We start from the raw sequence: 15,225 nt of genomic DNA, 5'->3' as shown, positions 1-15,225 counted from the left end.
TAGATACTGAGAATAAAGTATGAGTCTGACAAGAGCAGGACGTAGCAGGAAAAGATGGTAACCAAGTTATACAGAGTGGAAACTCAAGTTAGCATATAGAACAAGTTAGCGTATGCTAAATAGGATATCAATCAAACTACAATCATGTAAGTGCTTATTATGCCAGGTACTGGGCTAAGTGCCGGGGAAATAAATATAAGAAACAGTCTATGCTCAAGAGACTTACATTTTGGGGGAGGGAAGAGGACAGTGCATGAGTATATATACATACGTATACATATATATGTATATACATACATACATGCACACACACACACATATATATACAAAATAAATCTGGGTATTTCAATGTATATTTGGGTGCCTGGAACCCCAAGGAACTCACCCATTTGGCTCTGTATCTGGAATACACAGTACAGATGAACAATGAATTGGGCCCAGAATTGAAAGAAAAAAAGAAAAGAAAAGGAATTTGCAAAAAGTCTTATACAGACCCCAAATATGCCATGAAAGTTGAGTGCCATCTTTAAAATAGAACATTTTACGGATGGTGCCATATGGCATCAATATGTGGCACACCACACAGACTCAGGAAATGAGCTCGAAAGGACAATGGGAGAGAGCATGGCAGGGGTGGGCAAGCTCTGACATATAACCAATTGGGTTTTCTCTTTTAGAATGGAATCTCCTCACTATTCCCAAAGGGCCACATATATATACCCTTTGACCCAGCAGTGTCTCTACTGGGTCTCTACTTTGGGGTATCCCAAAGAGATCATAAAAGAGGAAAAAGGGCCTACATGTGCAAAACTGTTTGTGGCAGCTCTTTTTGAGGTGGGTAGGAACTGGAAATTGAGTGGATGCCCATCAGTTAGGGAACGGCTAAATAAGTTATGGTACATGAATGATATAGAATATTATTGTTCTAAAAAAATGATCAACAGATGATTTCAAAAAGACCTGGAGAGACTTACATAAGCTGATGCTAAGTGAAGGGAGTAGAACCAGGAGATCCTTGTGCATAGAAACAACAAAATTATGTGATGATCAACTGTGAAGGATTTGATTCTTTTCAATAATGCGACAATTCAAGGCAATTCTAATAGATTTACAATGGAAAATGTCATTTACATCCAGAGAAAAAACTATGGAGACTGAATGTGGATAGAAAGGTAGTGTTTTCATTTCGTTTTTTGCTGTCGCTTTTTTTTGCTGGTTTTCTTCTTCCTTCTCATGATTTTTTTCCCCCTTTTAACTTGTTTTTTTTTACACAACATGAGAAATACGGAAATATGTTAAACAGAATTGCACATATTTAACCTATATCAGATCGCTTGCTAGTTTGGGGAAGAGGAGGTAAAGGAAAGGAGAACACAAAATTTTACAAATTATCTAATTGAAAACTGTCTTTACATTACTATTGGAGGGGAGAAGGAGGGAGAAGATAACCTCCTCAAGCACAGAGACTGTTACTTGCTTATATGTGTATGCTCAGTAGTTCAAACATTTATACCAAGGTCTTCAAAAACTGTTTTGAACCAACATTTGATCCTCAAAACAACTCTTGGAGAGAGATGCTATTTTTAATATTCATTTTACAGATGAGGAAACTGAGGCAAACAGAGTTTCAGTGACTTGCCTTGTCCTGTGTCAAAAGCAGCAGAAAAGCCTCCTTTGGCTAGTCAAGAGCACATAAAAAGAAATAATATGCAATACAGTTAGAATGGTAGGTTAAAGTCAGGTTGTGGAGGGCTTTTAAACGCTAAAAAGAAGATGTTCTATCTATTTCATTCTAGAAGTATTCGAGAATTCTAGAAGTGATAGAGTTGAGCTAAGCTCCAGGAACATCACTTGGGGAGCTAGATGGATGACAGATTGCACCAAGACTTCCCTTCATCATCATCAGCAACAACAAAAAAACCACCTCTCCCCTTCACCTTGCTCCCTTCCCTACAAATGAGAAGCTCCCTTACTCCCTGTACTATGACTCCAAAAAAATAAGCTTTCATATTTCATAGGAAGGAGGTGGGATGGAGCATGGTGATGAGGAAGCAGGGAGGGAACGGCCTTGGTAGGAAGAAAACCTGAGCCCTGAAATTGGCTTGGAGCCAATGGAAAACCAGCTCTGCATTCATATGAACCAATGGGAATGCTGGTGGGGTAGGAGAGGGGGGGAACAGACAGCCTAGGAGGTCAGAGAAAGCTGAGAATGCCATTAATCGAGGCACACCATGCTGTAGAAGCATCCATCAGAATTCCATGCTGAGAATATCAGTGTTCCCCATAATACATCACAGCGGGGTGAACACCACGGAGAGCTCAAGGGCCTACATGGCAGCCTGCCAAGGAGCCCCAAGGCCAACACAAAGAGCACTGGCAGAATCATTTGCATACTGTTGCCTAAAATCATTTGATAAAATGGAACGGAGGTGCCCAATCAATCTTCCACTTGCTGTTTCTCTCCCCACCTCTGCCCCACCAAGGAAAAAAACCCAAAAAACAATTATTCACTAACTATGGTGATTTATCATCCTATAATGAAAGCAGCCCTGATCTCCTCTGTACTTCTTGGCAACCAGCACAACATGAATCGTGAGTGAATCTGACCCGCACAGTGGGTAAAGGTCTGGCCTAGGGAGGCTTAATCAGAGAAGACAATTTTAGAGTAAAGAAGCAGCTGGGGAGATAAATTATCTTGTTAGAGCCCTCATTTTTACAGATGAGGAAACTGAGGCCAAAAAAGGTGAGACTTCAAGTCATGGAGGAATCGTGACTAGACTCTTAGTCACTTCATTCCCAGCTTGGAGTTACTGCCTTTACATGAGAGTCAACAAATGTGGTCCATAGCATCTCTCTGGGCTTAGATTGTGAAAGTTCATTTTTTTTTTTTTTTGTCCAGTCCATTGGGAGATCAGATAACCTGAATCCCACTAAGGACAGACATTCATGGAATCATCTGCTATGGCACTAAACAGAGCTGTCAATTTCATTCCTTCATTTCTTTCTAGGCTCCCCCCACAAAGGACTTCCGCCCCCCAACACTCCCTCTTCCAGATTCCTTTTCTGTGATGTCTTCTCTCATTAGTAGGGAAGCTTCTTGCTGCAGGGATCTCTCTGTATTCCTAAGCTTAACATCCTGACATAGAGTAGGAGCACTTAATAAATGCTTGTTGGTGGCGAGGGCTTTGGGTGAGACAATTCCACTCTACCCTGTCTTCTTCTCTCAGAATCCTTGACCTTTTATTCTTTTGATGATATTTTCCTTGCTAAATCTCACCCTTGGATCACTCCTACCAAAAACTACCATCACTCCTACACACTTGACGCTACTGAACAACTTGGAGAAAATCATGGACTTGTGCCAATTGTTGTTCAGTCATTTTTTAAGTCATGTTTGACTCTTTGTGACCTAATTTGGGGTTTTCTTGGCAAAGATACTGGAATGGTTTGTCATTTCTTTTTCCAGCTCATTTTACAGATGAGGAAACTAAGGCATACAGAGTTAAGTGATTCGCCAGGGTCACACAGCTAGTAAGTGTCTGGGGCAGACTTGAACTCAGGAAGATGGTTCTTTCTGACGCCAGATCTTGAACTCAAACCACTATGCCATCTAGTTGATGGGATTCAGTACAAATTTACATTACATAATCTCAACTGGGCTCTTACTTCCTCAAGGCAATTCTTTTACAACTGCTGAATTATTTCATTATTCCACTCAACACAGTGTCTTCCAAACTTTTTCATGTCTCTTCATATTTCCCATGATTCTTGCTCTTAGCTGAAATCTTAATTGGTCTTGCGCTAAAACTGAAGCTATTCACCAAGAACTCCCTCTTCTCTCTTCCTCCTTGGCTCATATTACTCAGATATCTTCAGTCATAAAATCTTCCTTCATCCTTGTCTCTCGTAAAGAGGTGGCCCTTCTCCTTACCAAGGCAAACCCCTCTCTCTGCACATGGGATCCCATTCCCTCACCTCTTCTATCATCTTTTTTATCTTCAACACCTCCCAAACAACTAGCAACTTTCCAAATGTCTATAAAAATGCCACATCTCCCATATCTTCAAAACACTCTCATTTTGTCATTCCACCACAACTAGCTATCATTCTATAACTTCCTCCTTTTGGGATTAAATTTCTCAAGAATGCCATTTACAATGGAAATCTCTACTTCTCATCTAATTTTCTACAATCTGTCGTCCTACCTCATCATTCAATCAAAGTTGATTTCTCTAAACTTACCAATGATCTCTAAATCACCAAATTTATCAATCAAATCTGTCAAGTCTCATCCTTATTGGTCTCTCTGATAGCCTCTGACCATCTTCTTCTCCATGAGATTTTCTTCTAAGTTTCCATGATACACTTTATTCTGGTTCTTCTACTCCCTGTCCAACCATTCCTAATTCTCCTTTGCTGGATTTCATCCTGGTCATGGTATCCCTCAAGATTTTGTCTTGGGCATTCTTTTTTCCCTCCTTCCTCTTTCACTTGGTGATCTCACCAGCTCCCATAGACTCAATAATATCTCTATGATAGTGATAGGGACAACTAGATGGTACAGTGGATAGAGAATTGAGGCTGGATTCAAGAAGACTCATGTTTCTGAGTTCAAATCTAGTCTCAGACACTTCCTAGTTGTGTGATCCTGGTAAAGTCACTTAACCCTATTTGCTTCCATTTCCTCATCTATAAAATGAACTGGAGAAAAAAAATGACAAACCACTTCAGTAACTTTGCCAAGAAAACTCCAAAGGGGATTAACTGAGAGTGGGGCATGACTGAAAGCAACTGAACGACAAAAATGCCAGTTAATTCACAGATCTACTTCTACAGCTCTTATCTCCAGATTCAAATCTCCAACTGGATGTCCCAAAGATATCTTAAATTAACATGTCTAAAATTGAATTCTTTAATTCCCTCCCCAAAAAACCTTCTCCTCTTCCTAACTTCCCATTACAGTCAACAGCTCTAAACCCCTCTTATGCAAACTCTTCATTCTCTTTCATCTTCATAATGTCTCCTATTACATCCCTTCTCTTCTTTGACACTGCCCTCATTCTAGCGCAGGTTTTCCTTCTCACTATCTCAACAGCTTAGAAATTGACCTCTCTTGCTTCAAGTCTTTCCCCTCTTAAGTCAGCAATCTAATTCATCTTCCTAAGATAACGATCTGTCCATGTTAACCACACCAGTCAGTAAATTCCAGTGACTCCCAATCACCTATAGGATAAAATACAAACCCCTCTATTTGGTATTTCTTCTACCTTTCTATTTTCTTACATGTTACTCATCCTAACGCCAGTGATATGACTTCCTTGATGTTCCTCAAACAAAATTCTCAATCAGGTATCTTTACTGGCTATCCTACGTGCCTGGAATTCTCTTCATCCTCACTTCTGTTACATGGCTTCGAGTCTCTATTAAAAGTCAACCTTCAACCCTAAATGTGAGCCCTTCCTGATTCTCTAATGCTAGTGTCTTCTTTCTGAGACGATGTCCAATTTATGCCATCTATATTTTATTTGTATATAGTTGTCTTCCCCATTGGAATGTGAGTTTCTTTTGAGCAAAAACCATCTTCTGCCTTTCTTTGCATCCCCATCGTTTAGCACAATGCTCAGCACACGGCAGGTGCATAATAAATGCTTATTAACTGATTATTTTTCTTCTGCTGCTAACAATTCATCATTAATTTTCTCTTTTCTTGAATTTGCTACAGTTAATCTAATGATATCAACATCATATGGAGTCTAGAGAACATGCCAAATGAGTATCCCAAGGAGAAGCAGATGTTTTTCACATGGAGAACTGGTATGTATGAAATCAGCAATTGCAAAGCTGTCAAATGGAAGAAAAAGTAGGCTTGTCTTGGACCCAAAGGGCCAAATCAGATGGCAGAGAGGACAGAATGCTGAACTTGGAAGTCAAAGAGACTTGAGTTCAAATCCTGCCTCACACATTTACTAACTGTGTGATGTTGGGCTAGTTTCTTAAAGTCTCAGTATCTTTATCACTGAAAAGGGTTTAATAAAAGCACCTACTACCCAAAGTTGCTGTGAGGAGAAAATGAGATAATAATCATAAAGTCCTTTGCAAATTACCATATAAATGCTAGTTAATAATTATTATTATTTCATTACAGAGAAAATGATTTCTATTCTCAGTAGAGGATCATTTCCAAATTATCAAAACTGGCAAAAAGTATAAGTGGTTATCCTTCTGTCACTAAAGAAGTTTGTACAAAGGATGTAGTGCCATTTTTTGGGTTAAGTGGTAAAACATATTCTTGTTCAGGTACAGGTTTGACTTGATGTCCCTTTTTAAAGACCATTCCAATAAGCCCTGTTACTCTCCGTGTGTGTGTGTGTGTGTGTGTGTGTGTGTGTGTGTGTGTGTTTATATATATCAGATAAATGTTAGTCCTAAAACTTAAGCCACTATAACTGAGAGAGGCACTAAAATGCATTAGGAAAAGGCCTAAATGATAAACTTCTTCATGGGTCATAACCTTATCCACTTAAGGGTATTAGAATAATAACAATAACAGGAGCTAACATTTATATGGAACTTTTAGCATTTACCAATCACTTTATATATTAGTATCTCATCAGCTCCTCCCAACATTCTGTTGAGATAGGTGCTATTATTATTATTCCAATTTTACAGATGAATAAATTGAGGCAGAACTGGTTTAAATGACTTGGCCAACACTAATAAGTGTTTGGGGATGAATTCAGACTGGGGTGTTCCTAATGTGGAAATATGTTTAATATGATTGTACATCAAATTGCTTGCCATCTTGGAGGTGGAAAACTCAAAATCTTATAAAAGTAAATGTTGCAGCAATACAATGATTTAAATCCCCAAAGATTCATGTTGGAAAATGTTACCTACATCCAGAGAAAGAACTATGGAGTCTGAATGCAGATTGAAGCATACTATTTTCACTTTTTTTTCTTTCTTGTCATTTTCCCCTTTTGTTCTGATTCTTCTTTCACAACATGACTGATGTGGAAATATGTTTAATATGATTGTACACGTATAACCTATATTAGATTGCTTGCTGTCTTGGAGAGAGGGTAGAAGAGGAAGGGTGGGAAAAAAATGAAAATCAAAATCTTAGGAAGGTAAATGTTGAAAACAAAAAGAGAGAAAAGAAAAAAAAAAAGTAGATGCTGAAAATTGGAAAGAATGGAAAAAAATAAAATATTATTAAGTGAGAAAAAATTAGGAAAAAACTGAGGTTTTCCTGATTTCAAATCCAGCACCTCTATTCAGTACTCCATCTCTTTCGGTTACCTTCCTACTACTTGTGTCACCTAAGACAAGTCCCTTCACTTTCCTGGAACTAGGAAAAATGTTATTTTTTGAGCATTAACTAAATTCCTGCTTGTTTAGTTGTTTAGTTGTATATGACTATGACCCCATTTGGGGTTTTCATGGCAAAGATAATGAAGTGGTTTTGCTGTTTCTTTCTCCAGCTCATTTAACAGATGAAAAAACTGAGGCAAACAGAGTGAAGTGACCTACTCAGGGTCACATGGCTACTAAATGTCTGAGAACAAGTTTGAACTCATGAAGATGGGTTTTCCTGAATTCAGGCCCAGTGTTCTATCCACTGGGCCACCTTGTTGTCCCTCTAAATACATACTGATAAATATAAATCCCATGGACAATGTCCTAAATATGTGGTCATGTAGACACTCCTCAGATAACTCCAGGAAGAGAAAGATCACTTCCTTATGAGGCAGCCCTGTCTACTTTGGGACAGCAATAATTATTAAGAAGGTGTTCCTTAGCTGAAATAAAAATTTATCATCTTTTCATTTCAATCCACTGCTCCTACTTCTAGTTAATCCTACCTTCTAAACTTAAGCAGGATAAATCTAATCTTTCTTCTACAGGATGGATCATAAATGAGCATCACATTCTCTCAATTAAGATATCTTGAATTGCTTCAACCATCAAAGCTTTAGTTCCCTCACCTTCCTGGCTGTCTTGCTCTAGATTCCCCTCAAATCTTCCATTCCCTTCTTAAGATGTGATCCCAGAACTGGGAAAAAAAAAAGCAGCTTTAGTGGTCTGCCAACAGAGGACAATGAGATCACGTGCTGAATAATGCAGCTTTGTATACCTGTCCAATTCATCCTATGGAGATATGACCTCCTCTTAGTGCAAGTATCTTTCCTTGTTTTGTACTATCATTCCCATCAAATACCAGTTCAGAAAATAGCAGCTGAGTCAAATAAAAATGAAAAGAAAAAAAAAAAGCAATAAGACAAACAGACAAATAAAATTCACATGCTCAGGATTAACCTTTAAAACCAATTCCTGACTTACCTACAGTCTCCATATCAAGATAGAACTGTTACCTAACAACTGTTCCTGTGAGATTTCTGGCTTCTGGGGAACATGAGGGAACAAACAGAAAAAAAACTGCAGGAAACTATAGCTATGCTTACTAGCTCATTAGCAAGCTCTCTGAACAACTGTCTTAGAACTCAATGGGGCCTCATAAATTCTAGCAATCTCCCCCGCCCCCCAAAAAAACCAGAATGTCCATAAAGCATCAGAAAACAAAACCAACTCAGCAGTTAAGGCTCAATGATCTACTCCTTATGCTTCCCTGAATTGGTTGGAAGGAAGTCCCCTAACTTCAATTCTTGCCAAGTGCCAACATCAGCTGTGGATGAAGAGGTCCAGATACTGCTCATGCTGAGCATTACGACCGCCACCAAACACTGGCCACAAGCCAGGGGTTCAAGCTCCATGTGTAACTTTCAATTATGGATGTAGATCATGGCTCAGAGCATAAAAAGAAAAAAAAAATAAATCAGAGCTGTGCCTTCCTAATGTAGACTAACAGGAAATAGGTTGAACACCCATAAGACCAAAATATTTCCACCCAAACCCCAGATCTCTCCAAAAATCTCTTGGGGATCTTTCGGTCCTAAATAGGCCCAGCAGAGGATTAAAGATAGGAAGTCATTAACGCCTCAACATAAATTTATTAAGATGAATAAGTTATGTTAAAAGATGCTTCCCGTCATCACATTTTTATTCAAACTATCCCCGTCCCTCCTCCCACTTCTCCTTCACCCTGTAAAATTCCTCTCAGGGATTACATGGAAGTCAAAAACTCAAGCACTATTTTCTTTCTAGATAGAAACTGCTGATTCCCCCCAAAAAACTTTCTTATATTTATATTCTTTATATGCTTCTACATCTACATATTTCTCTAATAGACTAAAAACTGAAAAAGGGCATTTTTGTCATTATTCAGTCATACCCAAACTCATTTGGGATTTTCTTGGCAAAAATAATAGAATAGTTGGTTATTTCCTTCTCCAGCTTAATTCACAGATGAGGAAAGTAAGGCAAACAGAGTGAAATGACTCCTAAGTGTCTGAGGTTGGAGTTGAACTCTGAGACTTCCTGACGCTGGCTTGGGTCTCTAGCCACTGCTTGACACATGGCAGACCCTTAATAATGCTCGTCCATCGACTGATGGTAGGCAAAGAACCATTAGTAGGTGATGTTCAGAAAAAGTGGGTCCACAGTGTCTGTGGAGAGAGGGGAGGATGGCTGTGAGAGCCTGCTCTTTCCTTCTGTAGAATGAGGGATGGAGTCCAAAACTACTTTGTCTCCTTCACCATTCTGCTGGGGCCGGGTTTTGTGGGGCTAGCGAGCTCTCACTGCCTATACTTTAAGTAGAGTTCAAATGAGTACTTTCCAATAATAACTGCAACCACACCAAAGTTCCGGCTTAACTAGGGAACTCAGAATAGGACAAAGCATTCCTTAAACCAAGCTGCAATTTGTTCCATCCATTTCTGCCCTTTGAGCCGCTGGGTTCTATCAATTGTAGTGCAGAAACCTCAGTCAACCTCGTGCATGTCAGTCACTTCACACGAGTACTGGTCATATTCCTCTGCCTACTAACCACTAGTCTGAATAATGGCCACATCAACATTTCACTTTTCTGGCAAGGCAACGGGAAGTTAAGTAAGGTGCTGCAAGAAAAAGGCAGTTTTATAGCTCAATTGAAAGAGCATGGGGATTGGAATCAGGAACCTTTACTTCTGTGACTCTGGCTAAGTCACCTAACTGCCAATCTGTTTGTTTCTTCAAGTACAAATTGAGGGTACTTATAGCAAGGTTGTTGTGAGGATCAAATAATATTTCTACAACAGTTAGCATAGGACATGGTATAAAGTGTCTTTGATAAATCCTTCCTTTCTCCCTTCCCCTCCCTCTCTCCCTGCCTTCCTTCTTTTAGAATTAATCAGGATTCTGTGTGACCTTAGGCAAACCTCAGCCCCAAACAGCAGGGACAACTGAAATCCTCCATTATCTCAATAACTAGAGGTATTGGAATCCTGATTCTTAAGAATGAAGAAACTGAAACTCAGAGAACTCAAAAGACTTTCCTAATGATCATTTTATTAGAAGGCATAATCAAGCTCAGACACTCCTGACTCCAAGCTAAATCCATTTCCTCCTACATCACAGGGCCTTCATCTCTGTCTGTGTGGCTTCTGTGTGCCCTCAGCTTCTTTCCAGGTAAAAATGACGAGCTGGACGAGGTTATTGCTAAAATTCCTTCCAGCCCCAACATGTTAGAATAGGTGGCTAGAGCCAGCACCGAAGCAGATCTGCTAATTAGCATCAGCCCAGGACCTGAAAGAAATGCTGAGGTCCAAAGATAGGACCATGCTGCAGCAGAACCCAGAGATTTCTTTCTTTTCTTTTCTTTTTGGAGAAAATTGGGGTTAAGTGACTTACCCAGGGTCACACAGCCAGGAAATGTTAAGTGTCTAAGGCTAGATTTGAACTCAGGTCCTGGTGCTCTATCCACTGTACCACCTAACTGCCCCCAGAGATTTCTATTCTATTCAAATCCTAGAAAAAATAGTTTAGCATACTATGTTGTTTTTCCTTTGTTCTCAAATCCTACTGCATTACTATCAGCCCAAGATGTAGACATGATCAAGGATTTTGTCATCTCTCCCATACCTTCAAAGTCTCTTCTTTAAAATCCTCCCATTCCTTTCAAATATGTCTTTCTGTTTCTTAGAAACATATTTTAGAACTCAAAAATTTTATGAAAAATGAACATCAAATGCTATCTTTACACATAATTGGAAAAAATAAAATACTATTTACAAAAGAAAGAAAGAAACCTATATTAAAATTACAAGGGGTCTTTGGAGGTCATTGAATCCAACTCTGATTTTCAAAGCTCAAAGAAGTCTCATCCCTTGTCCTCAGTGGTGGAGATAACTGTGAATTGGGATTTTAATCCAAATCCTACAATTCCAGACCTTGTCCTCCCTTAGAAAAAACTATGGATGAAGTTACGTTCCCAATCACTGTTAATAAGCAAATTAGCCAGAACTTACAACTGGGAATATGTTTGAAATATTTACTGGTAAACATTCAAACTTAGCTACCTGATACAGTAAATAGTGAGCTCAAATCAGGAAGACTGGATTTCAAATGTGTGATCTTGTGAAGTCATTTAAAACAGTCTGCCTCAGTTTCCTCATCTGCAAAATGAAAATAATAGTATCTACATTTCAAGGAGGGAATAAAATAAGAGAATATTTGTAGAGCCATCTGAAAAATGTAAAATGCTATGTAAATTCTATTATTGTTTTTCCACAGAAATAACTTTTATATATCATTTTAAGGTTGGCCAAACATTTTACAAACAAATGAACCTCTCAATAACCGTAGAAGGGTAGCTAATAAGCAATATAATTTACATTTTACTAATATAAAACTGAGGCAAATTAGGCAGGTTGCCCAGAATCACATATGAGGTGGAATTCACACATAAATCTTTCTGATCAAAGTGCAATCCCAATGGCTGGGGATCCCAAGCCAACCTACCAGGGCCTAGTAAATATATAATGTAGTTGAAATATGAATGAATGAAAAAGCCTCTATTAAGTTTTAATATGTGTAAAGCATGGAAAAATGAGGCAGTCTTTGTCCTAAAGAAGCTTACATTCTAATATGGGGAGAAGACACAAGCAAAGACTATTGAAAGACATTTTACTCTGGAGACTCACATGATCAGTGAGATGATCAATAGGACAGTCAAATGACCCACCTTTTCCAGTAGTAATGCTGCTATTGATTTGTTTCTTAGTTTCAGAGCAAAAGATGGAAAGGTAGATAACAAGATAACTCAATGGAATGTAAAACACAGTCAAAGTCTCAGTGCTAAAATAACTGTTTAGACATGTATACATATATTGTATTTAACTTATGCTTTAATATATTTAACATGTATTGGTCAACCTGCCATCTGGGGGAAGGGGTTGGGGTAAAGAGGGGAAAAGTTGGAAAAAAGATTTTGCAATTGTCAATGCTGAAAAATTACCCATGCATATATCTTGTAAATAAAAAGCTATAATAATAAAAAATAAATAAATAAAAGGATGATGCTCAAAAAAAAACCAAAACAAAGTCTCAGTGCTAGATAAACATGGCGGGTTGGATGATTATGAATTAATGTACCAAATCACCAAGCCAGATAGCTCCGTTACTGGGTTGGGGTACCAAAACTGAATGGATTAACTTCCACCAGGATTGGGGACATGATTTCTGGATCATGAAATATACATGTAAGAGACATCTCCATCAAATTCATTTAGAGACTTTTGACTCTTTCCTCTGATTGGCATATAGAACCCAGGTTCTCATATCCATCCCCTTTATTAAGCTGTAATTTCCTTGAGAGAAGTTCCCTTCTCCCCATCTTTGCATCCCCACTTTTATTCTGATCCTTGAACATTATCAATACTTAACTGAATTTATAACTAAACTTATTAGAATGGTAAAGCATTCTCATCTTTAGCTTGGTGTCTTAAACACTATCAATATTTAATGGGATTTACTTATTAGTAATATTAGCAATTACTATTACTTACTCATTAGTAATTCATTACTAATTAGTAATATTAGAAGAGTAAAGCATGATTACGCTATCAATGCTAAACCAAAAGAGGAAAAATAATGTACCATCATTTCTAGTGCTTGTGGTTAAAAAAAAAAGTTTAATCAGGCTGGTTCCATCTCTCAGTTTCCCCATTAGTAAAATGAAGGTCTGTTTAAAAGATTATAAATTGATGCAGAGAGAAAAAGCAGAGCCCCAAAAGAATTATGCATACAGTGATTACAACAGCATCAATTAAAAGTTCACTACAAAGGAAGCCAAATGGTAAGTACATCTGAAACAAACCAACCAACCTCCAAATCCAATGTGTGGTATTTATTATATAGGCTTTCTTGAAATGGAAATTGATTGTTTTATATTTGTTAAATATTTTATATTTAGATTTAGATTATATGTATTGTTTATATTGTTATATATTATATATTTATATGTTCCTTTATATTTATATTATTTTTTGCTGTGCACATGACAATGGTTTTTTTTCTGCTTTCCCTATTTTGTATTTAAGTTTAAAATAAATAAACTTTTAAGAAAGAAAAAAAAACATCAAAAATGATCCTTCATGGAGAAAAGATATGAAATATATACCTCATTTCTTATGACAGAGAGACAAGGAGCAAGATGCTGTGTGCATTGTCACAACAGGCCACTAATGGTTTTTTGCTAGACTGTTTTTCTTTGTTTCAATAGAAGGTTCAGTTCCTAGTGGAGAGGAAGGTTCATGGGGAGTAATTTCCAGAAATGGCTATGATATCGAAACACGAGGAATCAATAATGCTGCTGCTTCTTCTTTTTTTAATATGAAGAGTTCGGCCTAAATGATCTCTAAAGTCCTTTCAGCTCCAAATCCTGTGGTGATAAAGGAGTGATACCGAAGGAAAAAAAGGGAGGGTGGGATAGTTAGAGGGAGATTCTCAGGGAGTCTCTCAGGCGCTTTTAAAGACTTTGGAGGTTGACAGCATTGGTTATATATTATGTCCAATTCACTTTAAATATAAGAGCCTCATTTTTCTTGACAGTATCATAGCTTCTAATCTTAGTTTTATCAGCAAAGTTTAGATTTATTTTTAGAGGGAAATCTTCCGGAGAATGGGAGAGGAATAAAAAGCAGGAGATTAAAGCAGATGGAAAAGAAAAGTTTACATGAATGGGGAAAAGACTACTAGAAGAGGAATTAATGGTTCTCAAAGTTTGAAAGAAGAAAAATCAGGAATATGGCGGGTGCTCAGATGCTGGGTCTGACAGTTCCCTAGTCTAACCACTAAGAGTAACTAAATGGCATGAGGGCATATAGAATGCCAGACCTGGAATTAGGAAGACTCATCTTCCTGTGTATAATTCTGGCCCCGAGACACTTAGTAGCCATGTGATTTTGGGCAAGTGACTTCATCCCATTTGCCTCAGTTTCCTCACTTGTAAAATGAGAAAATGGCAAACTACTCCAGTATCTTTGCCAAGAAAACCCCAAATGAGATCACGGAGAGTTAGCCATGACTGAAAAGGCTGAACAACATTAGTCTAACCACAGTCAAAAAAGCTCCAAGACAGGTTGGCTACAATGTAGTTCATAAGCATTTATTAAGTGCTTACTATGTGGCAGGCCCTAGGATTATACAGAAAAGCAAAAATGGTCCTTGCTCTCAAGGACTTCACAATCTAACAAGAGAGACGGCACGTAAAAGAGCTAAGAACGAACAAGCTACATAACAAAGAGTATAAATAGAAATAATCAACAGATGAAAAGCACTGGAATTAGGAGGGATTGGAAAGGCTTCTTGCAGAAGATGAGATTTTAGCTGACACTCAGAGAAAACCAGAAGGCAATGATGAAACAGGAGAGCACTCCTGACAGGAAAGAACATGAAGTCTGATGTCGGAGGACCTGTATTCAAATGTGCATCTCTTCGATTTTATATCTTTGCCCCTGGAAAATTCACCCCCTTCTCTGGGCCAGTTTTCTTAGGTATAAGGCCCAATTTTCTCTCTCTCTTTTTTTTTTTTTTTTTAACAAGGCAACTGGCATTAAGTGACTTGTCCAGAGTCATACAGCAAGTAAGTGTCCAGGTTCCAAGACTGGATTTGAATTCGGGTCTTCCCAATCCCAAATCCAGTTTTTCCCCCCTCTTATTATACCATACTGCCTTTAATAACCACTCCCATTTTTCCAAGTGAGGGAAGAGAGGCTCCGAACACTGTAACTGAGTTGCCAGGGTCACACCGCCATTAAGTGAGAGTCCAGTCTTTGACATCAAGTC

General features: G+C 38.2%; 1 protein-coding gene and 1 long non-coding RNA gene across 3 annotated transcripts in view; one reads left to right on the top strand and one right to left on the bottom strand.

The window, feature by feature from the left end:
- Positions 1–15,225, bottom strand: part of IGSF3 (immunoglobulin superfamily member 3) — a 125,571-nt gene that overhangs the window by 81,223 nt on the left and 29,123 nt on the right. The window lies entirely within an intron of this gene.
- The window catches only part of LOC127559236 (uncharacterized), a 44,719-nt gene that overhangs the window by 28,660 nt on the left and 834 nt on the right, over positions 1–15,225 (top strand). The window contains exon 2 of the long non-coding RNA XR_007953091.1: positions 5,723–5,814. This is a non-coding gene — a long non-coding RNA (uncharacterized LOC127559236). The remainder of the gene's footprint in view (positions 1–5,722; positions 5,815–15,225) is intronic.

This window comes from Antechinus flavipes, chromosome 4 (genome assembly GCF_016432865.1).
Source record: "Antechinus flavipes isolate AdamAnt ecotype Samford, QLD, Australia chromosome 4, AdamAnt_v2, whole genome shotgun sequence".
NCBI lineage: Eukaryota > Metazoa > Chordata > Mammalia > Dasyuromorphia > Dasyuridae > Antechinus > Antechinus flavipes.
Note: the sequence above shows the minus strand (reverse complement) of the source record. Positions and strands in the feature narration are given on the sequence as shown.